Source organism: Sciurus vulgaris, assembly GCF_902686455.1.
Source record: "Sciurus vulgaris genome assembly, chromosome: 2".
In the NCBI taxonomy this organism is placed as follows: Eukaryota; Metazoa; Chordata; class Mammalia; order Rodentia; family Sciuridae; genus Sciurus; species Sciurus vulgaris.
This window is the reverse complement of record NC_136462.1, coordinates 59,187,448-59,213,584: the sequence shown is the minus strand read 5'-3', so window position 1 is coordinate 59,213,584 and position 26,137 is coordinate 59,187,448.

The following is a 26,137-nucleotide window of genomic DNA, read 5'->3' as shown; positions in this document are numbered from 1 at the left end:
TTTCCTCTTCCATTCTCTTAACTCATGGTATTCTGTCTCACCTCATGCCCAGAATATAGGGGTTGACTCCACAGTCTGAAACCATGAGCCAAAATAAATCTTTTCCTTCTTTAGGATGCTCTGTGGAGTATATTGGTCACAGCAATGCAAAACTGACCAAAACTGTGCTAAAGCAATGTATTTGTGCAAAGCGAGATTTTAATTATAAGCTTTTTTCTGGTAAGTTTTTCAATGTTTTTTTTCATTTGTGGAGCAAAGTAACAGTAGTGTTCTTGCTGCTATAATGCCTTAGGCTTTTTTTTTTTTTCTTTTTTAATAAGTATATATCAAGTTCATTTGTACATTAAATCAGCTAGGAAGTTTTATAAATAAATCAAATATTCTCATATGCTGTAATATTTTCATTTGATTCCATAAAATTTTTAAAGCTTTCTTTCCAACTCTACTTGTTGTAACAAAAATATAAAATCACATAGGCACCATAAAATTTAAGTATTCTTTGGATTTTTTACGATGTAGTGCTTTATGTATCTCCTTAAGTAAAAGAAAATATGCAGCCTATATGATGTGTGAAATAGAACACTGTACTTTGTTTTATAACTATATAGATAATTTTCATGTTATTTAGATTCTAAGCATATATTAGATATGCAAATATTTTATTAAATTATATTTTCTTGTATAAAAATATATAATATGAAGATGAGGATGTATTTGGTCTCATTGTTAAATATGTAATATGTATCTTACAAATACATTGACTTTTAAAGAAAATAAATATGTGCACATAAAGTATTTTTCTACCTTTCCTGATCTAAACTTTTAAGGGTGAAGCTATTATACAAAGTATTAGAACAAGTGTTAGCATACATTATTACTAAAAGTGAACACATATTTTAAAATCATAACTAATTAAAATATAGGGAGAATAACCATTCACTAATATTTCATCTGTTATTAGAAAAGAAAGGAATAAAAAGCAATACAAATCATATTTAGTTCAAATATTGGCCATATTTTTGGTTAAAAATGTAGATTAAGTCTAAAGTAACTATAAGAGTCTTTCATTTTTTTTGTGTAATTTTCATACCAGATTAAAATATCCCTATATTTTATAGGAATCACTTTTTGGATTTAAACTTACAACACATAGGTAGTATTTATTTAGATATCCAGATTTAAGTATATGCTGTGTTCCCTTGAGAGCAACATTTTATCAAAGAAAACTAATTTATGAAACATTCCTTGGAAATATGTTTTCTGATTCCTTGAAAACATGAGTACATTCATTTGCTGCTTTCACAAGTGAAAGAGTTTCTTTGATAGGTCATACTTTTCTTAAAGATAATTATGTGATTAATACTGTGATATTTAATGTGCTTAATAATAAATACCTATTGCCACATTTTTGTAATATGCACATATCAAAATTGAAGCAGTTAATGAATAAAATGGACATTAAAACATTGTAGTTAGACAAAAATAATGCTGAAACGTTTACAAATAGATGACAAACTGTTGATATTCATGATGGTATGATCAGGTGCATCCCACTGGACAAAATTTATTTGGGTTACTGTGAACAAGAATCATGTGCATTAATTTCCATTATTTTTAAACAAAGTATGATGCAGTTTTAAAATAGCCCACAAAGCAATCCTTCCTGGACGTATCAGAGAAACTCAGTATTTCATCTGTTATTAGAAAAGAAAGGAATAAAAAGCAATACAAATCATATTTAGTTCAAATATTGGCCATATTTTTGGTTAAAAATGTAGATTAAGTCTAAAGTAACTATAAGAGTCTTTCATTTTTTTTTGTAATTTTCATACCACATTTAAATATCCCTATATTTTAAAAGTATCACTTTTTGGATTTAAACTTACAACACATAGGTAGTATTTATTCAGTATGGTTTTGCCTACTTGAAAGTTTTGGCATTTTTTTTTTGGACAGCCTTTACCCCTTTGATCACAATTATAGCAAAGAGAAATTATTCTTGATGCAAAAACAAAAAACAAAAATCTGCTATCTTTACGTTGTTCTAATTATTTATATAGTTGCAATAATAGTTTCAAATGTCACACATGATGTTTTAAGATTGCTTTTGAAAATCTAAAATCATATAATATTGAACAACTTCCAAAACTTTAAGCTACTTTTAATAATATTTCATAAGGAATGTTGGGTTGACCTCAAAAGTCTCTGAATATTTGCTTGGAAACCATTCATTGCATTCTCTATCAGGTTTTACTCTAGTATGAAATTTCATTGTATGTTTTGGTGCATAATTACCAAAACAGTTCAAGATGAATTAAAAATGAAGCCATAAATTAACAGAGTCAAAGACTGGCTTTATTAATTAATGAGGTTTCTCATCTATTTTTGAAATAGTTAAAAGAGTGAAAGTTTTTTAGTTTGCTATTTTTTGTACATATTTATTTTATTTTCGATTATCATTGTTATATCACATTTAGGTTGTGATATTCTGGTTATATTTCCATTGACTTCCACATGTATTTGTCATTTCTATATGTTTTTAATCCTATTTGCCTCTCTTAGTGTAATAATAGTACATATGCATAAAATATAGCTGAGATGATCCAATGAAAATTGGACCTAAGCGTTCAAATCTATATTTAAAATGCTCACTGTTATATTTTGGATGTGAGGTGTTGCCCAAAGGCTCATGTGTGAGACAATGCAAGAAGGTTCAGAAAAAAATTGATTGGGTTAACTCAATGGGTGAACTAATAACCTGGTGAGATTAATTGAATGGTAACTTGAAGGCAGGTGGGATGAAGCTAGAAGAAGCCGGGCATTAGGGACATGGCTTTGGGATGTAGATTTTGTTCCTGGTGATCTTTCTGATCATGATGTGAGCTGCTTCCCTCTGCCACACTCTTCTGCCATGATGTTCAGCCTCACCTTGAGCCCTCAGGAATGAACTGAGAACTCTGAAACTGTGAGCCTTCAAATAAATCCTTCCTCCTCTACAATAGCTCTGAGTGGGTTCTTTAGTCACAGCAGTGAAAAAAACTAAAACATTCATTAAAATATGGCTTTACCTATTGATTAAAGTCACATTTAGTGAAAAACATAATTAGAAAAATGAATCCTTACTATTCATTATTCAGTAACTTTTTTTATTTGGCTCAGGATTCAGAGTATTGATATCATTTTTATTGGATGAAATATGTATACCATGTATAATGATGAAATAAGGGTAATAATCTATAAATGTGCTGAGATTCTATTTCATAAAATCGCAAAAATGTAAAAATATGTATAATAGCTTTAAGACTTTTTGAAACTTATGTATTAATAGAAATATAATTTACTCCAGTTATTTAAAATTATAGCTACACAGGAAGATATCATACCTGCTTTACTTATATTAGAATTAATTTTCATGCTGCATACTCATTGTATATATTTATGAATTAAAATTATAGTTTAAGATTTATTTGTTATTGGTGTACATTTAGAGTTTTAATTTGAGGGGTAATTTGCAATCATATAACTGGTGTTAGATGTTCCAAATCGTAGGGTTAGTTATAGAATAATTTCAGGTGATCATAAAGTGAAAAAAAGTAAGACCAGCAGAGTGCTTTTGAAATTGTCAATTTAATATTCTCATCATATAGGTTAAACTTGTTTAACATAACAAAATTAACACATATGCACGAATGTGCCTAAAATAGTGTTACTTAGTTGACTTGTAGTGTTCATCCTATTATTCCATATTTCAAAAAGATTTGCTGATGGCTTCATACACGTAATTCTTGATAAAAATTCCAATGAACTTTTTAAACATCCAGAAGTCACCCTGGAATGTATCTAAATATATGCAATAGCAACCAACATAATTTTAAATAATAACCTTTGTAAGAATTATATGGATGCATCCATATAATTTTGTACCACCAGTACAAAATATTCTGACAAATATATATAATGTAAAAATCAAAAGAATAGGTAATATAAAAAAATAAAAAATTCTATGAACATATAAATGAATACTAATACATATTAAATATATATTATCAATTGAAAATGAATTACATTTTTCCAGGTGTATAAATTAGTCTTACTACTCCTATACATACGAATGGCATATACATACATATATATATATATATATATATATATATATATATACACACATATGTTGTTGTTCAAGGAATGTTAGGGGTTTTCAATTTATTAGAACATTCTAGTTGTACACAGTAGTTGGGTTCATTTTGACAAAATCATACTTGCATGGAATTCAATTTTTATATCCATTTTCCCCTTTCCTCCCCTCCTCACTCTTCCTATTCTCCTTCCTCTGTTCTAGAGATCTTCCTTTCCTCTTTCACTTATTTATTGTACTTGATTGGTACTTTCTACAAATATATAAAAGTAAAATTCCCTGTGGTATATTTATAGGCATGTGATGTGATTTATTTTGTTAAATGAGTATCACATTCCCTTCCCTTTCCCATCCCTCTAACTTCCCTCTCAATTGAATTTTTCTATTCCACTGATCTTTCCTATCTTTATGATATCTGATTCCTGTCTCCAACCTTTTTTCACTTATTTTGCTCTAGCTTTCGCATATGAGAGAATATTTGACTCTGGATTTTCTGGGTCTATTTCACTCAGCATGATGTTCTCCACTTCCATTAATTTAGCATCAAATGCCATAATTCTTTCTTTATGACTAAAACTCTATTGTATATATTGTACACACACATATATATATACATAATTACATATATATATCATATTCTCTTGATACATTAATATGTTGATGGGCATTTGAGTTGATTCCATAATTTGGTTATTCTGAATTGTGCTGCTATCACTACAGTATGTTAATTTTAACTCTTCTGGATAAACACTAAGGAGTGGAATAGATGGGTTATATGGTGGTTCCATTACCAGGTTTTTTAAGGAATCTCCATTCTGCTATTCAGAGTGGGTTTACTAATTTGCAGTCTCACCAGCAATGTATTATTATTTATGTTCCTGAAAATTGCCACTCTGACTTGAGTGAGATGAAATCTTAGTGTACTTCTGATTTGCGTTTCCCTGATGGCTAGAGATATTGAACATTTGTTTTATTTATTTGTTGGTCATTTGCGTTTATTCTTTTGAAAAATGTCTGTTAATCCTTACCATTTTTATTGTTTTTTTGGTAGTTTTAGAGTTCTTTATATATTATGAATATTAATAGCCTATCAGAAGAGAAACTAGCAAAGTTTTTCTCCCCATTCTGTAGCTGATCTTAATCATGTCCTTGACTGCAGAACCTTTGTAACTTAATGGCATTCCACTTATTAGGGTTATTGATTCTTGGTTTTATTTCTTGAGCTTTTGATATCCTGTTGAGAAAGTAGGTGCCAGCACCTATATGATGAAGTGTTGATTCTACATTTTCTTCTAGAAGTTACAAGATTTATGGTCTAATTCCTTAGTCTTTGATCCATTTTTATTTGAATTTTGTGCAGGATGAAGGGATCAAATTTCACTCTTCTACATATGAATGACCAGTTTTTCCAACACCATTTGCTAAAATGGTACTTTTCTTCATATATATATATATATATATATATATATATATATATATATAATTTTTTTGGTCACCTTTATCAAGTATCAGATGACTGTAAGTATGTGGGTTTCTTTCTGTGTCTTTGTGTCTGCCTTATATGTTGCCAATACCATGCTGCTTTTATTACTATAGCTCTGTATTAGCTTTCTTAAAGAATCTCAATAGCCAGAAACTTTTAAGAACTGACAACCTTGAAAATCCAAAGTGAAAATTTTTCTTTATAAAGGCACCAGATAAAAGGGTGAAAAATGAGCCATAGACTAACTGTTAAACCTGTCTCCTGGTACCCTGTCGTAGGGAGGATCATTTCATACCACTGACATGTTCCAATCATTGACTTTCCTTGAATGTAAACATTCCTTCTGGGCTTCAGGTTCTGGAAGCACTGAATTTCATTTCACCTCCCGTTTTGCACTTAATGACATAGATATTTCCTGTGCCCATTTATTTTCATATTCATATTTTCTTCTATTCTGATATTCAGATTAGTCTGTGGAATAATTAACCTATGATACTCTCCTACTGTGTATCTTTTCTTAGACTTCTGAGATTAGGACATCCCTATACATAGCTCAATCTCTTACACAGTCTTATTTATCAGTGTACTTGGTTTTGTTTTCTATCCTTACGAAATTCATAAAAATTATGTCCACCAAAGACACACATTTTAATTCTGTTCTTATTGTTGATTGTATATTTTTTAAAATATATTTTTGTTATTTCTACAGAGTTTCTTTAAGAGAGAGACAAAGTAAATGTATGCTTACTGAAACCTTTTTTATACAAGTGAAAGTTTTGGAATATAATAAAATGACAACACATGATATAAAGTATCTATGAAAATCAATGAACCAATGAAAGTAACTATAAGTTACATCCTTCTTTTTAATAGTAGAAAGTATGAAAAAAGAGAAATAACATAGAAATTAAAAGATAATAATAATCCTGTGGTAGAAATGGATCTCATGGTAAATATCTGTTCTTCAAAAGACTTAAAAGTTGATGTTTATATTATAGATTACACTTAACATACAATATTGTTAATATATAATTATACTGCGTTTTCATTTTGAGTTGTAGTTAACAAAATAAGAAAAATTCAGATTGTTGCTGACATTTAGACTGCCAAATTCTTGAAGTATCCATTCTTCTAGCTTAGGTACTTCCATATGTTAAATTGAAAAGCCTATGCCTTTAAATTTTAACAAAATATACTTCTAATACAAATAATAATTTTGTGATATTTACAATTGTCAGAAGGGAATTATTATTTGTTGTTTAATGAATTATTGTACATTTTGAATATTCTTTAAATTAATGACCTATATAATGAATGATTAGATCATGATGTTTAAAATAGGCACTATTATTTAACAGGCTACCTCATAAAAATAATTATTATCCCAGCTCTATTTATTGGTCTTTTATCAAAATACTAAAAAGAAGAGAAATGTCAAATATACACATAAATATTCTCTACAAACACTACATTGATAAAACTAAAACTATAAATGTCATATTTTTAAATATTTTTCATAATATATGAATGTTCGTGATGTTAAAATGTTCTGTAATTTTTAAAAAATCTGTGATATTAAGAAACATTTTAATTACTGTTTTGAATAAGATGGATGAGATTACTTTCTGTCTTCTCTGGTATTACTCAGGATTTCTACATTCAGGATTTTTTATATCAAAGAGATACTTTGCATAACTGCTTTTTGTAAAATTAAATAAAATATAAATCAAATGTCATAATTTTTTAAAATTGTCATGTTAAAATGATTATCACAAAATTTCCCCCACATTAATCTTTTGTCAGAGACTTCTGTCATATTTTTAAAAGAAATAAAGGGTGAAATAACAAAAAAAAAAGAAACATGATCAAAGATTTAACATTTCAAAGTGAATCTTCTGTGAAACTGCCACATATATTTTTCTTGACTCCTAATTTTGTGTGTTATTTCTTTAAAGGAATATACATATTTGAGTCCAAGATTCACATGTACAAGAAATGTTGAAGTAGTAATTTCTGCTTCATTTTTGTAATATTATATTTTATAATTTGAGAGTTCTGGCATGATTGTTTAAAGATTGAAGATAGGAATAAAAATTCCATTATTTATGATAATTTTGAAGTTTATTATTATGCTTAGTTGTATCATAGTCTAAAATATTGGGCTACTGAAATGTTAATTAGCAATATATATATGCCATATATGTGTATGAATTTTAAGTATACATAAATTTTCAGATTCAATAAAACTTATGAATATAAAATTTTTTTGGCTTATGAAAATGCTCAAAGAATTTACTTGGGAATCTGATTCATGAAAATACAATGTTAATCCTGTTTTACCACCCCAGGATGCTTAAAAGCAATTCATAAAGAAGAATATGGTAATGACAGTTGGCACTGCGTTGAATTTGTAACAATGTTAGGGAAAAAAGCTGTCATTCTAAACACTAGAAAGTGATTCACAAGCCAGAAAAATCACCAGTGTTTTATCTTACAACATCATAATTCTATTTTGTCCTGGAACAGCTACACCAAATGTCAATCTCTCTCCAGATGTGAAATTTATTGAACATTCTTTATTCATTGCAAATATGAGTCATTAAAATTATATGTTTTGCTATTATATAAAACATTTTCTCCCTGAAGAATGAGTAGTACATGATAACTAGAAATAAAAGAGGTTTCTAAATCACTTCCATTATATATTTTGTCACTTAACAAAAATTGCTATTATAAATTTAAGGGGTAAAAACAGTATAAAATGTAGCATATCAATTTTATATTTAAAAAGCAGCTATTTTTCTTCTTTGTGATTCTACAAAGGTTACTGGATTTAAAAAAAATACTTTACTTTAGGCATCACTTTTTTCTGTGATAAATTTAATGAACTGTGCATGTGTGATTATGTGCTTAAACATCCTAAATATTCATAAATGTAGTTAATGAATTCCTCCCAAATACTGTGAATTAAATAATAGTAAATTCCCTTTCTCCATGAGTTGAACTTTAAATTATTGTTTATGAAATATGGAAAGAAATAGATCACTTCACTGGTATTTTTATTGTTTCAGGTCTTAGTTTAACCCTTCAATCCATTTTGAGTTGATTTTTGTTTGAGGCTTAAACTATGTCTAATTTCAGTCTTAACGTGAATAGTCACTTTTACCAACATCACTTATTAAAGAGATTTTTCCTTCTCTATTTTGTGTCAGCTCTTTTTTGAGAGCAATTAACTGTGAATATGTAGGTTTATTTCTGGAATTTGTATCTTAGTCTATTAGTCAATGTGGTATTATACATGCCAGTAACACACTATTTCAGCCACTTTGACTTTGTAATATATTTTAAAATCAGCTAATGTGATGTACCTAGCTCTGTTCTTTTTGGTCAAGATGGTTTTGAATAGCCAGGATCTTTCATGGATCTATACAAATTTTAAGACTGTTATTCTCTTTCTGTAAATAAAGTTTTTGAAATTTTGCAAAGGAATACATTAAATCTGTAGATATCTTTGGACAGTATTGTGCAATGATTTATTGGATATAACCCCAAAAGCATGGGCAAAAAAAGCAAAAAGGAAAAATGAGACTGCAGCAAGTAATCCTACATAAAAAATGGGCAAAAGACCTGTATAAACATTTCTCAAAAGAAATCATGCAAATGACTATCATATATATTTTTAAATGTTCAGTGTCATTAAGGAAATGCAAATTGAAATGAAAACAATCTCTTACCTCACACCCATTAGAATGACTATAGGCAAAACAAAAGTAGGCAAGAATTAGCAAAGATGTAGAAAATAACCCCTTGTGCATTCATGTAGAAAAAAACAAATAAGTACAGCCATCTTGAAAAGTATTGTGCGGATTCTTCCAAAACTAAAAGTTGAAATACCACATGAACTTCGGATCTATACACAAAGTAATTGAAATCAATAGGCCAAAAACATGCCTTGATTCTCATGTTTATGGCAGCACTATTCATGAGGAAGATACAAAATCAACATATGTGCCCAATTAAAAAGCGAATGGGCTAAATATGTGGACAATAAACACAATGGAATACGATTCAGCCTTTAAAAAGAAGAAAAACCATCCATGGTGACAACATGGATGAATCTAGACATTATACTAAGTAAAATAATTCAGACACAGAAAGACAAATAAATACTTTATGATCTTACTTTTATGAGTAAGCTTAAAAATATGTAAATCGTAGCTGTAGAATATTATGGTTTGGATCTGGAATATCTCTCAAAGTTTTTGTGTCCGCAGGTGGGGATTTGGGTAACGGGTTGGATCATGAGAGTCTGATTCACTGATGAACCCACAGCTGACTGGGAGGCAGGGCCTAGTTAAATGAAGCAGGTCACTGGGGTCTTGCCCTGGAATGGTTGATCTTCTAACCTTCTCCTTCCTCTCTGCCTTGCTCTCTTTCTCTCTGCTTCCTGGCTGTCATAAGATGAGCAACTTCATACCACCTCACCCTTCTGATATAATGTTCTGTTTCAAATCATGCTTGAAGCAATGAAGCTGATTGACCATGAACTGAATCCTCTGAAACCATGCACCCAAATATATCTTTCTTCCTCTAAATTGCTCTTGTTAAGTGTTTCAGTAACAGCAAACACTGGTTTTATAAAAGGGACAACAGGTAAACTGAGAGCTGACTTATAAAAAACCCTAGAAGCAAGAAGATGGTGAAGTGATACCACCTATCCTCCTTCTAAAAGGAGGAAAATGATCATAGGATTGAAAATCACAATTAATGCTTTCATAGAATGAACAAAATAAACATGATTTAAGCAGAAAATTGAGAAATTGAGACCAGATGAATCATAGTAAGTGAAATTCTAAAGTGTTCTCTTTAGAAATTTTGGCAAAAAATAAATAAATTATTGATGTGGAAATCCAGAAATAAAAGATGGGCAAAAAAAAAAAAAGATTTTTTTTTTATGAATTAATGTTTCCTTTAAATCAGTAACTGCAGTTTTCCAAATAGGTAAAGGTGTGCATATGTTGTGAACAGTGGAGGGATATATGCAAATGGGTTAAGGAGTATGAATATGTTTCATTGACTCAGAAATAACTAAAGTTTTCCAGTAAGACAAAATTAAGTCACATTTGCAAAAATATAATTTTGCAGGCATCATTTAGTTGATATAGGTTATGCTTCATTTATAAACAACCATATATTTATTAGTTTTAATAACAGTTTCCTTTAAAGCTTATAGTACATGACCAGCATCAGTCAGCTAGAGTCTATAATCCAAACGAAATATTGCAAATTGTCATGCCAAGGGAGAGAAATATAAAAGAACACATTGAACTGCAATAATAACTAGCCTAAACTACCATTCTGATTATAAAATATCAAATACTCACATTACAGAAATACCTCTTTTTTCCTTATAGTATTTCACCACACTTGAAATAGGAATTGGAAAACATAATCCAACTGATAAGTGGGAAATTTTATCAATCTACATTACGTACAGTGATTAAGGGTTATTTTTGTCAAGAAAAGTGTAAGGTCTGAGATTTTGCTCCCTATGAATGCTACTATCATGGATACTGCTAGGAGACACAAGACTCCTGGGTGAGAGGAAATAAGACAGATTATCATTCACAGCAGTAGCATTAGCCAGAGTCTCAATATTTTGTGTGTGTGTGTGTGTGAGAGAGAGAGAATGTGTGTGTGTGTACACATGCCAGTACACTGAGTCCTGCTTCTCACATGTTGACATGACAAAGGCATCATAACTCTGCATGTGCAGGGAGTTCAAGTTCAAAAGAGGACCCTTCTCCGTAATGTACTTTGTCATTTATAATAGGAAGTAAGCATTCTTTGCCCTTTGCTTTGTAGGGAGAAAGTATGCCTGTCAAAACTGCTGCAATACCAGCATCATTGAAAAGATATTCTGAAACAAAGAACAGTCAGTATTCCACTTCAAAAGACATGCAAAATCAAGAGAAACTTAGGGAAAATATCTTCCCAAAAGTTCCAAGCCACAAAGATCACAATATCTTTTTAGTTAATGTCAATGATTTTTATTAATATGAATCTAAAATTTTTGATTGTTTTTGAGTTTATTTGATTTTTGTCAGGTCCATTTGCTAATAAAGGCAGTCAGACTTGCTATAAAATGTTTCCTTTGAATTATTTTATTGATATAAATTTTATAATACAATTAATTTGTATTAAGTATACATTTCAGTGAGTCTTAATATATTAATGCAATTATATGAATGTCATCACATTATAAATTAAAACATTCCTATCACCCCAAGGACAAATTCCATCCCCAGTCACAGGTAATCCCAATTTTGACCTCCAGCACTAGTCAAACTTGAATCTATTTTTTTCTCCATATACTTGCCTTTTTTGGGCATTTTATATAAAATAGAGTCATAAAATGAAGCCTTTTCAGTCTGACTTTTTTCATTTAGCATAATATTTATGAAGAGCACCCATGATGTAGTACATTTATTGTCATTCACTGATTGATGGACATTTGCCTTATTTCTACTTTTATTATCAATAATGAACAAGTCTAAATGAGTACACTGTTATTCTCCATAAGCCCCCAAGAATGGGATTTCTGAGTCATATGGTAATTCTACATTTAACATTTTCAGAAATTGTCAAACTGTTCTTCAAAGTTACCATATCATTCTACCTGTGAGGGTTTTACTTTTCATTTTCCTCTCCACAGTTACTATCTTCTTTAGAGCTAGCAATTCCATAGGGTATGAAGTCACATCTTTTATTGTGATTTGCATTTTTCTAATCTCTGATAATTCAGTGCATCTTTGATGTGCTTACTGAGTGGTTTTATATCTTTATAGATATGCCACCCAAAACCAATTCTATGATCAGTTTTAAAATGTATTGTCTTTTTACTCAGTTATTGTACACATGTATATATTCTTAACCTCAGTCCTTCATCAGGTACATTATTTAAAATTATTTTTCTAAAGTCTCTAAGTAATTTTTTTCTTTCTTGTGTATTTTAAAGAGAAAATATTTTGATTTTTATAGATCTTATCATTTTTACAAATTTATTTATTTATTTACAGACTGCATTTTGATTCATTGTACACAACAGGGATATAACTTTTAATTTCTATGGTTGTGCATGATGTAAATTCATAATTCATGTAATCATACATGTACATTGAGTTTTTGGAGTTATATCAAAGAAAGAGGGCTAACTGAAGAGCATCCATTCTGTTTTTTTCTTTAGAGATTTGGGTCTCACATTCAGGGGTATGTCAAGTACACTGCTGTGATTCTTCCTTCTGATTTTCTAAAATTAATTTTAAGTTTAATTATCAGGCATTAGTAGGAAAACCTAATGATTAATTTCATCCACTAAGTCATTTTTCTAAGTAAAGTGTTTTATTTCATGACAAAATTTTCATAGATTTAGTGATTACTATTACTCATGGGTATGATCATACTGTACTTGATTTTGTCCCTGGTTCAATAGTGCATTTAATTGGTATGTATTGCTAAAGCATACCACTTTAGCAACTTGTCTTTGTTTAGGGATTAGAAACTACCATATTTCCAAACCTACAAGTCGCCAAATAACTGAGGGTTTTTTCCCTTGTCTTTTTATTTTTGCTTTTAAACAAGTCAGTTCCTTTCTAAGAATATTTATTTCTTTCATTATTTTGTATTGCCTTGCTAAAATAGCAATGGAAATAAACTCTTTATATTAACCGCCTTTTTCCCAAACTCTTCTCCTACAGATGATAAGGGTATTACATTCTTAATATGCATCCCTAGTTTCCATAGAAAAATGGTTACCAAATACTATGCCACTAGGTAAATACCACCATCTTTCCAGGGTACAATGACTACTTCCTTACAGGGCATCACAAACTCACACCCACCTTTACTTTTTGTGTGATGATACTTACACTTAACAATAATTTCTGTATTGGACAAGATAGAGTAACTTATGTTAGAGTAACTTATGTTAGAATAACAATAAGCAACAGTCTTAATGGCTTGTAATAAGCAAAATCTTTTCACACACAACACAATCATTACATAATGTCAGAATGGTCAAAGCCACATCCCTCCCTTCCAGGGCCCAAATGAAAGAACAGATATCTGAATATCTCTGGTGATGCTCTGAAAGTTTATTGGTTACCACAAAAAGCCAACTACACAAATAATAGAAATACAGATTACAGACTCTTGTAAAAACAGTAATGATAAAGATGAATACTCTGTTTCTATTTTTTTTTCTTTTCTCCTTTTGTAAGGAAAAAGTAAAGGCAGGGCAAGTGGAAAACAATTAAATAAATGATAATGTGAACTAATGAAAAAATAACATCCATAAATGCAAATAGAATAAATATTTCCTGTAAAGATATAAATATATTTATAAATATAAATATTGTGACTCAGTGGTAGAGCACTTGTCTAGCACATGTGAGGCACTGTGTTCAATCCTCAGCACCACATAAAAATAAATAAATAAACATAAAAAAAAGATATTGTGTTCATCTATAAATTAAAAAATATATTTTAAAAATAATGTAAATATTTGGACTTCATTGGATAACTAAACCAAATGATAAGGTCTTTACAGGAGACATACATGAAGCTCAATAATTTTATTTGAATAAGCATGAAATAAAAGTGATAGAAAATATACCATGAAATAATTATCTGAGAGAAAATTTGAGGCTGTTTTGTCAACATAAAACATTTAAAGTAAAACACAATATGAGGCAGAGATCATTTTTATAAATTAAAGGATTAATTTAAATTTTATAAATTAATACATTTATAAAGTGATTTATAGTAAAATAATCAAATAAAGAGCTAGGAAACAACATAAACAACAATAAAGAATATTGCAAGATAAGCCCACTCAAGATCTCATGATTATAAATCTTTTTTTTTGTTTGTTTGTTTTCCAGTACCAGTGATTGAACCCAGATACACTTAAGTACTGAGCCACATCCCCACCCTTCTTATTTCTTTTTTATTTTGAAACAGAGTCTCACTAAATTGCTAAGGCTGGTTTTGAACTTCAAAACTCCTGCCTGAACTCCCAAGCCAACGAGAATTATAAATCTTAAGTAAGATATTAAAATGAACATAGTAATGTATAAATAGAATAGTATTTCATGATCAGATTGAGTTTCATGAATGTAAACTGACAATAGAAGATCAACTTCATTCAGGAGATTAACTAAAATAGATGAATTAGAGAGCTATCTGAGTAGATGTATAAAAATGTCTAATAAAATTGTTATTTTTTATTAAAATATTATTTACTGATTAAAGATTAGAACACTTTCCTATGTTTCAGAATTATCTCTATAAAGTGTTTAATATTCATGTCATTGCTGTAAACAAAACACAAGATATGCAGAGTGAAAGAAAAAATTATCATTGTAATTGTTTATTGTTTTCTTATTTCATGAAAGAATCCTGCTGGTAGAAAATTCATGATAACACCTAGGGGATTATAACAATATTGTTGAATAGAAACATTTGAAAATATATTTATATATACCAATAATAACATGTGGAAAGTACTCCATCAGGAAACCAAGAATCAATGACTATTTATCTTTCCAATAAAAGGACACAAATGTTTCTAAAAACAAAAGAAATGAAATATATGCATGTGTATAGCTATACATATACACACATGTTCTTAAAATATTCATTCATATATTCCTTGCCCTGTCTACACATGAAATTGTAAGTCAAGAAATTATATCACATACCACGAAGAAATGTAAACTGCTGTTTAAACTGTTGCACAGTGCTTTCTTGACAGTTAAAATTTTATTTTCTACATATTGAAAATTTCTTTCTTATATTTAGTTTTATTCATACACAATTCTTCACTATTGTAAATATAAAATATGAACCATAAAATTAATTTACTCACCTGAAATGTCTATAAACTTACAATTTTTACACATTTGAATTACTTTTTGACCCAGAATTGTTAACAAATGCTTTCACAATGTTTTTCCCAAGAGTTTTAATCATAAGGTCTTTACAGGAGACATACATGAAGCTCAATAATTTTACAGCTCAGAATTTTACTTAAAAGTCAAAATTCAAGTCATTCAAAAAAAATTGATATTCTTTATTAAAATTTCTAGTGTCAAATAACATGTAGCTAGATTATTATAAATTTCCCATTATTTAGCAATAATTTTCAAACAAAATGATGATCAGTTCTATGCAGTGTATGCATTGATTGCACCAGCTCTCTCTGGGGGCTCTGACATTTCATTTGTGTATCCGAATATGGTCAGTTTCTTCAGCCTTCTGTTGTGTGATTTTGGTGAGACAGACATTTCATCAGCATGCAACTCACTAGTCAAACATTCACACATCTTTATCAACTCACTAGCTGTTTAAATGTCTTTCTAAATCACTTAATCATTGCTTTGAAAGAAAAGGAATTGCAATTTTTCTTCAAAGATGTTTACTTCATAGCATCAAATGGAGATTTCACTTGTCTCTTTTTATGCTGTTTGGCAAAATCTTTCCACTAAATCATCAATCACGGCATGATATTTTTAATAAACTTTAAAAAAAATTTTGAGTAATTTTATATTTACTGAAAATTCACATAGTACCAAGATTCACATCTATCTTTTATTCATTTTCCCATGTTTTTAACTACATGTTTTCAGAGTATTTCTACTCTGAAATTTATAGTCAACTTATTTTAAGTGATCAACAGTAAAAGGTGTATTAAATATTATATAACAAAGCAGTCTACAGATATGGAGTAATAGCATGAGAAAAAAAGAAGAGACTTATGTCTGTACATGGGCTCTATTTGTATTTGCTCTGAACAACAGATCTAGATGTAAAGAATAAGTAATTTTCATTTAACTGAGAAAAAATGCTCAGCAAGAAAAAGTGTTCAAACTTTAGATATCACAGATACAAAAAAGGACAAGCAATTTGTTTTTCTCAATGCCATGGTATGAAGAGAACTTTTTGGAATAAAGTGACTCAATTACCTAAGGAGCTTAGAGTCTACTTTTTCTTGAAGTAATTGATAACCCCTTAAGTATAAATTATATACAAAAGGTGCTAAAGCAATAGTAATTATTGAATAATTTTTATTTGAATGACTATAGGAATATAAAAAGTGAAATGAACTCTTGAACAGGGTAAGCAGAAAAAATTCCAGGAGAAAATTACATTTGAATTTGAATTGGTTACTGAATTGCAAATAATTTAAAAATTATATGTAAAAATGGTTCAATTGAGGAGAGCAGAAAAAACAGGCATAACAGAAGATTATTAGATTAGCAAAACTATTCTATACGATACAACAATGGAAGATATCATTTACCATATTTTGTCCAAACCCATGGAATGTCTAATAACCAGAAAGAAGCCTAATGTGAACCATGGACTCAGAGTGATAATGATGTGTTGATGAAGGTTAATCAATTTTAATAAGTACACCACTCTCCTGAGGAATGTTGATACTGGAGCTAAATTTATTTGGAAGCAGAGATTTTATGGTAAGTCTTTATAAGTTCTGCTCAAATTTGCTCTGAAACAAAATTTGCTCCAAAACAATGGTTTTAAAAAGTGAGATAACTAAAATTTTGAACTCAGATCCTCTGAAAAAGTACTCATAAAGCTATTTGTCATCAGAGAAAACCTTTATCTACAGGTTCTATGACTTCTGCATTCTATGGAAATCTAATATATACAGAGTATTACTTTGAATGAAGAGTTAAATATCATGTGATACACTTGAATTAAAATATATTTGTTATTAGGCTTAACACACACAGAGAAAGCTTGGTACAGCTGGTACACAGCTGTAATCCAGATAGTTAGGAGGCTGAAGCAACAGGATTGCAAGTTTGAGGATAGTCTGAGTAACAATGAGATCCTATTTTCAAATTAAATCAATAATAAGGGATGCAGTCAGAGCTCAGTGGAAGAGTCCCTGAATAGCATCTGTAAGGCCCTGTGTTCATCCCTAGTATAAATGAATATATAAATAGATAGATAAATTAATAAAACCTCAAACAATTCTGTATGACAAATGTAAGCCTTATGTGTGATAGTGAAGACAGTAACTTAGTATTTTCTTAGAAAAAATAATCAATCTGATGAGGAAAGTGGGTTGCTATGAAAATAGAAGGTACAGCAATGCACTTTAATGTCTCCTTAAAGAAGAAATAAATTATTTAGTAGCAACACGGAGCTATTAGAGGTCAGTTAGTGGGTTTGTAACATAATAAAATTGTAATTAGAAAAATAAATTCAGGGCACATTTAAAATAAAGTAAAAGAAATGTGGAATTTTAAATCAGGATTTTTGTCTTAGAAGTGAGAATATTCCTAGAATATGAGATTTAGTTTTAGTTTTGTACTTTATCATAGTGGCTTATACTAATTTGTATTTCACCCCACAAAATAGATTGTTTTAACATTAGAGTATAGACTCATGCTTCCACAAAGATGTGCTACCTCTAATCCATGGCTTTGTATATTTTCTGGCAAGTGAATTTCTGTGTGGTCAGGAAACATATAAGTGTCAGTTTGCCAGGACAGAACTAAGACAAAAAAATTGACTTCAAATAATTTTTAAAATACTGCAATGTATAATATAGTGCTAGCAATTAAATGGAAATTATACAAATTGTGGGGAAAAATACTCTCATTAGAGATGAATTGAATGAAGAAACAGTCTGAATGAAAAGCAGATCCTAGAATTTAATTGAACATCTGGGGATAGTGAGAGTGATAACATTAACATAAACAAACAAACAAAAAAATCTGAAGAAAAATCTCTTGTGAAAGAACTACTCTTCCTTTCCATTCTCTTCCCAAACAGATCACTCAGAATAACACCACACGAAGATCTACTGTCCATTCATACCCTCTTCCAATTTTCTTTGCTGTGTTGTTTTTTTATATCTAGTATCCAATACTACTACATACTTTTCCTTTCTAGCAATCTTTAAAAACATGAATCAATAAAGATGGTTTGGTGTGTATTAAAATGTATTTTATTTATTTCCTTTTAAGGACGTGTGTCAGAAGTCAGTTATATTTTCTGCTTTTCCTGTATTTCTATTTTTTAACCAGGTTTTAATGACCAATGAGTATACTAGATCTGCCTTGTTTTCCTTCTCTGGCCTGTTTTTAATTACTCATCATAATCAAAATCACTATACATGATATGACATAATAATGACATGATATATATGATGTAGGTGTGTATGCATATGTATGTATGCATATAGAACATTTTTAGTATTCTACTTACATGTGCTTTTGTGTTACTATTTGGTGTAACTTTTTTTGCTAAAATGACATTTTAGTCTTCAAGAACAGTAGCTTTTGACATGTTAGTTATTGGCATGCATTTGTATATATGTATATATACAAATACACATATATTTAGACATGTAGTTATTTTTATAAAATTTTATTCCGGGATATAAAACATACACATATACTTATATTGTATAGCTTGTATATATTTTAAATGCAAGAATAAAAATGTTGTAATTTTTGATTCTTTTTAAAATCAGGAAGGATAAAGAATACCAAAAACATAGAGTTGGATACTAATGTAATTATCTTATATAATCATTTACATAATTGTCATAATGATACTCTTGTTCATCATAGGGATTTGAAATCCTACTTGATGTTAATTTTCTTTCAGTATGAAGGCATTTTGTAAATAAGAAATTTTATTAACTATGAAATTAAAAAAATTTTTTTTGAAATGTTTCTATTTTGCCTTCCTTGATGAAATATTGTTTGGTGGATACAGAATTCTGGATTAGTAATTGATTAGATTTTTTTTCCAAGTTCTTTGAATATGTCATTCCCCTGCCTATGGTCTTCCTTGTTTCTCATCAGAAGGCAACTGTTGTTCTTTATTATATGGCCACTGGGCATAAGAATTGTCTACCTACTTGTGCTTTCAAAAAGTGTCCTATGATCGGTCAATAAATACATGAAAAAATGTTCAACATCTCTAGCAAATAGAGAAATGCAAATTAAAATGACACTGGGTCCACTTACTTCAATCAGAATGGCAATTATCAAGAATACAAATAACAATAAATGTTGATGATGATGTAGGGGAAAAAGTAGACTCATACATTGTAGGTTGGAATGTAAATTGGAAAGCAGTATGGAAAGCAGTATGGAGATGCCTCAGAAATCTTGGAATGGAACTACCATTTGAACCAGTTATCCCACTCCTCAGTTGATACCCAAAGAACTTAAAATCAACATACTACAGTGACACAGTCACATCAATGTTCATAGCAGCTCAATTCACAATAGCTAAGCTATGGAACCAACCTAGGTGTCCTGCAACAGATGAATGGATAAAGAAAACTAAGTATACATATTCAATGGAATGTTGCTCAGTTTTAAAGAAGAATGAATTTATGGCATTTGCTGGTAAATGGATGGAACTGGAAAGTACTGTGCTAAGTGAAATAAGCCAATCCCAAAAAACCAAGACTGAATATTTACTTTGATATGCTAATGCTAACTCACAATAAGGGGTGGAGAATAGGGAAAAATAAAAGTAATTTGAATTTGACAAAGGGGAATGAAGGGAAGGGAGGAAGAATAGGCATAGGAAAGATATTAGAATGAATTGAACATTATCATCTTATATGCATAGATGATTACATGACCAATGTAATTCCACATGATGCACAACCAGAAGAATGAGAAGTTATGCTCCATATATGTATAATATGTGAAAATGCATGCATAATAAGAACAAAAAATATATATAATGAAAGAAAAAAGTGTACTTATGTTTGACTTTTAACATTTTAACTATGATGTGTTGTTATTCTACTAGAATTACAAGTTTAATTATATTTCTTTAATTTGAATTGAATTTGACCATTACTTCCCCACATATTGTGCTGAACCCTCCCTCACATCCCTGCAGTATTCTCTTTTCCTTTAGGTATTCTATTACGTATAGATCTGTACATCAGCAAATGTCCCTCAGGTTTCTAAGTGTACTCAATTTTTACTCTCTGTACTTCATACCAGATAATTGTTTTGAATGTTGTTAATTATTTTTTATGTCGTCTTATCTCTACTGTAATGAATTTTTATTTATGGTTACTATACTTGGTAACTTCAATATTTTCTTCTTAATTTTATCCTTTATCAATAGTCCTGATTTTTAGAAATCCTTTGATTCTTTTCTTTTTTACTTTTTATTCTATCTTTAACAATAGTTTCCTTTGGATCTTAGAATATATTTACAATGCATGATTGGAAATCTTTGTTTTGTTCATTCTCTAGGCCACTTATATAATTTCTTTGGGCTTTACCCCTCCAGTATTTGGAGCTCAATTTCTTGTTGCATTTCTTTTAAAGTTTTGTTGATAATTGGATATTTTATATAATATATGCCAGCAACTTTGTGTATTCATCTCCTTATTCTCCAAGAGTTCTGGGGGGAGGAGTTTTTGTTTTGTTTTGTTAGTGTTTGTATTTTTAATGTGTTTTGGATGAGTCTGCTAAACTAATTCTGCTGAGTCTTTATACTTTATAATCATCAGCTCCTTCTAATATTTTTGTTTCATGTCAGTAAGCTTAGCTTCCCAGCAATTATCACCTTTTGTAAATTGATCTATATACAATTTGGAAAACACATTCGAATGTGGGAAGCTAGCAGTCTCTTCAGTTTTTTATTAACTATTGATCTGAAAAGGTTTATAAACTCAGAGGTAGAGGGAAGCGCCCTTTTTTTTTTTTTTTTTCAAATGGGTACAGAATCTTGCACAAGAACAGACTTCTACATTTATAGGAAATATGAAAACTTACCAACTTACATAAAAAGTGTTCCATTCCCTGAATATTGCTATTAAATTATTTGCTGCCTTACTGGTATGTTACTTGACATAGTATCATTACTATGGTAAAGTTTAATGTTGGCTTTTCTAGATTTCTACATTATTCTCCTGCAAAATCAGTATTATTTTTTACAATGCCACTGAATATTTTCAATCTAATTTAATTGTAAGCAACATTAAGGTATATTTTTTTTCAGGTTTACTTTTATTCACATAAAATGGATTTTGGACTACTTTCCATATTCAAGCACTACTTTCCATATTCAAGAACAATTTACTAGCTTTCTGACTTTATGTGGACATTGAAGATGTTTAATATGAGAATATATCCTTAACAAATTCCAGTTAACTATAGGCACAATGTTTTAAAGATCTCTGAATTAATGTATTTTGCATAACTGAAACATTATACCTGTTGTACAACTCTTCATTCCCTGCCCCTGAATCTCTGACTTCTACTATCGTTCTTTTAGTTTGACTACTTTACTTAATGTGAGTAGATTGGTGCAGTATTTATCCTTCTGTGACTGGCTAATTATCCCTAGGATAATTTCCATAAGGTTCATTTATATTATCACATATGGCATAACTTCATTCATTTCCAAGGATGAATAATATTTCATCCTATTCTATTTAGTCTTTAGTTTCTTTATCTCTAAATTAGGTGTAATAGTTGATTCATTATTGAATAATTTCAATAATTAAATGAGATATTGCATATAGAACCCTACAGCAATTCATAGAAAATATTGAGTTCCTATGTCCTTGCTGCTTATGTTATAAAATGTAGAATAAGATGAGTCTCTTGCAAATAGCATAAAGTTAGCTCTTGTTTTACAATTCTTTCTGCCAGTATGTCATTAGTTGGAGAATTAAGACCACTTATATTCAATGATATTATGGAGAAAAAGAAGTTTGTTATTTCCTGACATTTGATTTGTTTAATATCTTCACTTTGGTCTTAATTGTGATTTGCTTAAATGCTTATATACTGAGGATCATCTATTTGGGGAACTGTGACTTGTATTTGAGTTCTTATGTATGTAGTATTTCTTTAAACATTTTCTGCAATGCTAGCTTAGTGGTTAGTTCATCCTTTATTTGGAATGTTTTTATTACTGCTTGAAATTTGAATGATAGCTTTGCTGAAAATAACAATCTTTTTGGTAACTGTTTTCTTTCAGAGCTTGGATTATGTCATTCTAAGCCTTCCTGGATTGTAGCATCTGAGATGATAAATCAGAAAGGACCCTTACTAGAGTGCCTCTAAATGTGATCTGATGTTTTCCTTGTGCAGATTTTAATGTTCTATACTTACTAGTTTGAAAAAAAAATCAATACAAATGGAGATGGAAAAGAAGCAAAATTAGCTATTTTCTTATCTACCAAAGCAGATTTCTAGTCAAAATTAATCAGAAGCAATAAGAAACATCACTATATATAGGTAAAGGGAACAATCCAACAAGAAGTTATGATAGCAAATATTTATGCTCCCCAAATCAGTGCATAAATGAATGCAATAATTACATAACACAAATACTTTTGACATTAAGTCTCAGAGATACCCCCAATTCAAGAGTGGGAAATTTCAACACACCTCTCTCACAAATAGATGATCCAAATATAAAATCAATAAAGACACTCTTTCCTGAATACTATAAATCAAATGGATCTACAGATATTTATAGACTATATTATTGAACAACCATATACATTTCCTTCTCATTAGCTTATGCATTATTTTCCAAAATTAACCATATTTTAGTACACAAAGAAACTGTTAGTCACTACAAATAAATCAATATACTCTCTTAAATCTTATCATATCATAATAAAAATGCAATTTGAAATAGAAATCAACCGAAGTAATATGATAGAAATCACATGAACACATGGAGATTAAACAGTGCTCTTATAAATGAGGATGGGTCATAGAGAAAATTAAAGTAAACTTTTTAAAACACCCTACAATTAAACATGAATAATGATACAATAAAATCTCTGAGACACTATGTAAAAACTTTCTAAGATAAAAATTTAAAGCATTAAATGCCCACATTAAAAAAATAAAAATCATGGTACATCTCCAGTCCCTAGAGAAGGAGAAATCAACTAAATACAAAACGAATAGAAAAAAGGGAAAAAAATTTAAATCAGAACCAAAATTAATGACATAAAGGCAAAAACTACAAAGAATCAACATACCAGAGTTGATTCTTTGAAAGGATAAGCAAGACTAACAGATTCTTAGCCAAATTAACCAAAAGAGAGAAGACCCAAATCAACAAAATTAGAGATTTAAAAGATGATATCATCACAGACATTTCTGAAATCTAGAGAATCATTAGGAACTATTTTGAAAACTTATATTTCAGTAAATTGTGAAATGCAGAAAACCTAATGAATTTCTGGACACATATGGCCCGCCTAAAATAAATCAATGGGTTAGAGAAAATCTAAACACATCAATATCAAGCAGAGATTAAAACATCAATAAAAATCATTTTCACAAACAATAGCCCATGACCAGATGGATTTTAAGATGAGTCTTACCAAACCTTTAAAGAAGTATTTAAATCAAATCCTCCTGAAATTATTTATTTCATGAAATAGAAAGGGGGACATGAATGTTCCCAATTCAGTATATGAAGGAAATATCACCTTAATATTAAAGTCAGATGATACATTGAGAAGAAAAAGAACTAAAAATCAATATCCTTAGTGAATACAGATTAAAAAAATAATAAAATATTAGCTATATATATTCAAAAATGCAATAAGAAGATTGTGAAGAGATTCAAGATGGTGGATAGAGAAAGGCTGTATTTCTAGTTGCTTTTTGGGATTCAAGCAATGTGATCACTCCTTCTCCGTGTGGTGGATGAAAGAGGGAATTCATGTAAATCCAATCTCACTGAGGGTCCTCACATTTCATGAAATTGGGTTCATTGAAATAAGGATAAGAAAGATTACATTGGAGCCCAGCTAGATGTGACTGCTGCAATGGTGCCAGCTCATCACAGAGATTAGGAGTAACTCAAAAAAAGAAACACCACAGACAAATTTGGCACAGAAAAACCTGTAGGACAGAAAAGCATCCTGAAGATAGCTGATTCACAGGCTAAACTGTGAACTAGTTTTTCAAAAGTGCTCTGTATTTCTCAACTGGCAAATGGAGAACTGAGTCAGGAAACCACCTTGAGCAGATAATGCTTCACCTTGCTGCTTCAGGAGCCCCCAAACATCATAGCACATATTATCATATTGTCCTCACAAGTCCTTACTATGTAATCTACTGTTTACCTAGGAAAACGTGAGTAAAACAGGCACGCAGAAGATTGAACACTGTACAGTCAAATCAAGAGAAATGGAGAGAAGTGCAAATTACTATCCATTTGAATTCAGTGACTCACATGACCAGGTAAACAGAAAATTTAACAGAAAGGCATAAGTACACTCGGGGACCAAGCCTAGGAAGGCTGTACTTGGAGCAGTCGAGTATGTGAGACCTGTGGAGGGTTGTCTCCTCTGTCACAGGAGCGGGATTTTCAGGAGCTTTCTGAGATCCAGTTTCTAAGGAGAAATCAGCATTTGCCAGGGCTGAGGGAGATGTTAACCTAGTCTCTCCAGGCAGATACCACCTAACAAAGTCTCTAAGGACTGATAAGAGTTAATACACAGGCAACAGAACTTCCCTTATAGAATCCAGTAGTATCCCAACCCTGCATTGATCTGGTCTGTTGGTACAAAACTCCAATCAACATCACTTTCTATTCCATCCTACTTTACACTGGTGAGAAGGGAAGTTGAAAGATTGTTCAACCATCTTCAGTTTTAGACCACTCCAGTTGGCAGTTTGCTGAGCAACACAAAAACAAGAAGGGGCTAACAACAGCTCTTTCTTTCTCACTCTCTTTATAGTCCAAGAATACATTGAAAGAAAGATAGTTTGGCACAGGCAGTGATCAACCACCCTCATTGAGCATTTTGACCATTTTGACCATTTCAGTGGAAACAATTCTTTAATTTTTCATTAAGAATTCTCTTTCTTCTCTCTCTTTTTTTTTTTTTTTTTTTTTTTTGGTGTGTTTACTGTCTTGCTGTATTGATTAATTTGTTGGGTCTACATATATACACATAATTTATTTCTTTTTTATTTTTAGCATTTTTTTAATGATTGCTATTTGTCCTTGTCTTTTGAGTATTCAGGCATTTTGTTTATTCATTTTGCTTTTGTTTTATTTCTTTTCCTATCCTTTCTTGTCCTTCTAACATTAAAATTCTCATGTTATCTCTTTCTCCTTTTACATACTTCTGGCATTTTAAATTTTTTCTTCTTCTTTATACACATCACTTACTACATATCTTTTGTTTTACTTCACATTTTTAATATTCTAAGTTTTATTTCAGAGTCCTATCACATTTTCTTTTCTCTTAATGAACTCTATTTTCATCATGTTTTAGAAATACTTGGTCCATATAACTTCCGCCCCCACTATTCATGTTGTTGCTATTATTAGTACCGTGAAAGGCACAGTTCATATCTCCTATTTACATCAATGCCAGATCAAATTTGTGGCTATATATATCCTTTTTATTTTGGCAATTGTTTACCCCCCTCCCATTTCTGTTT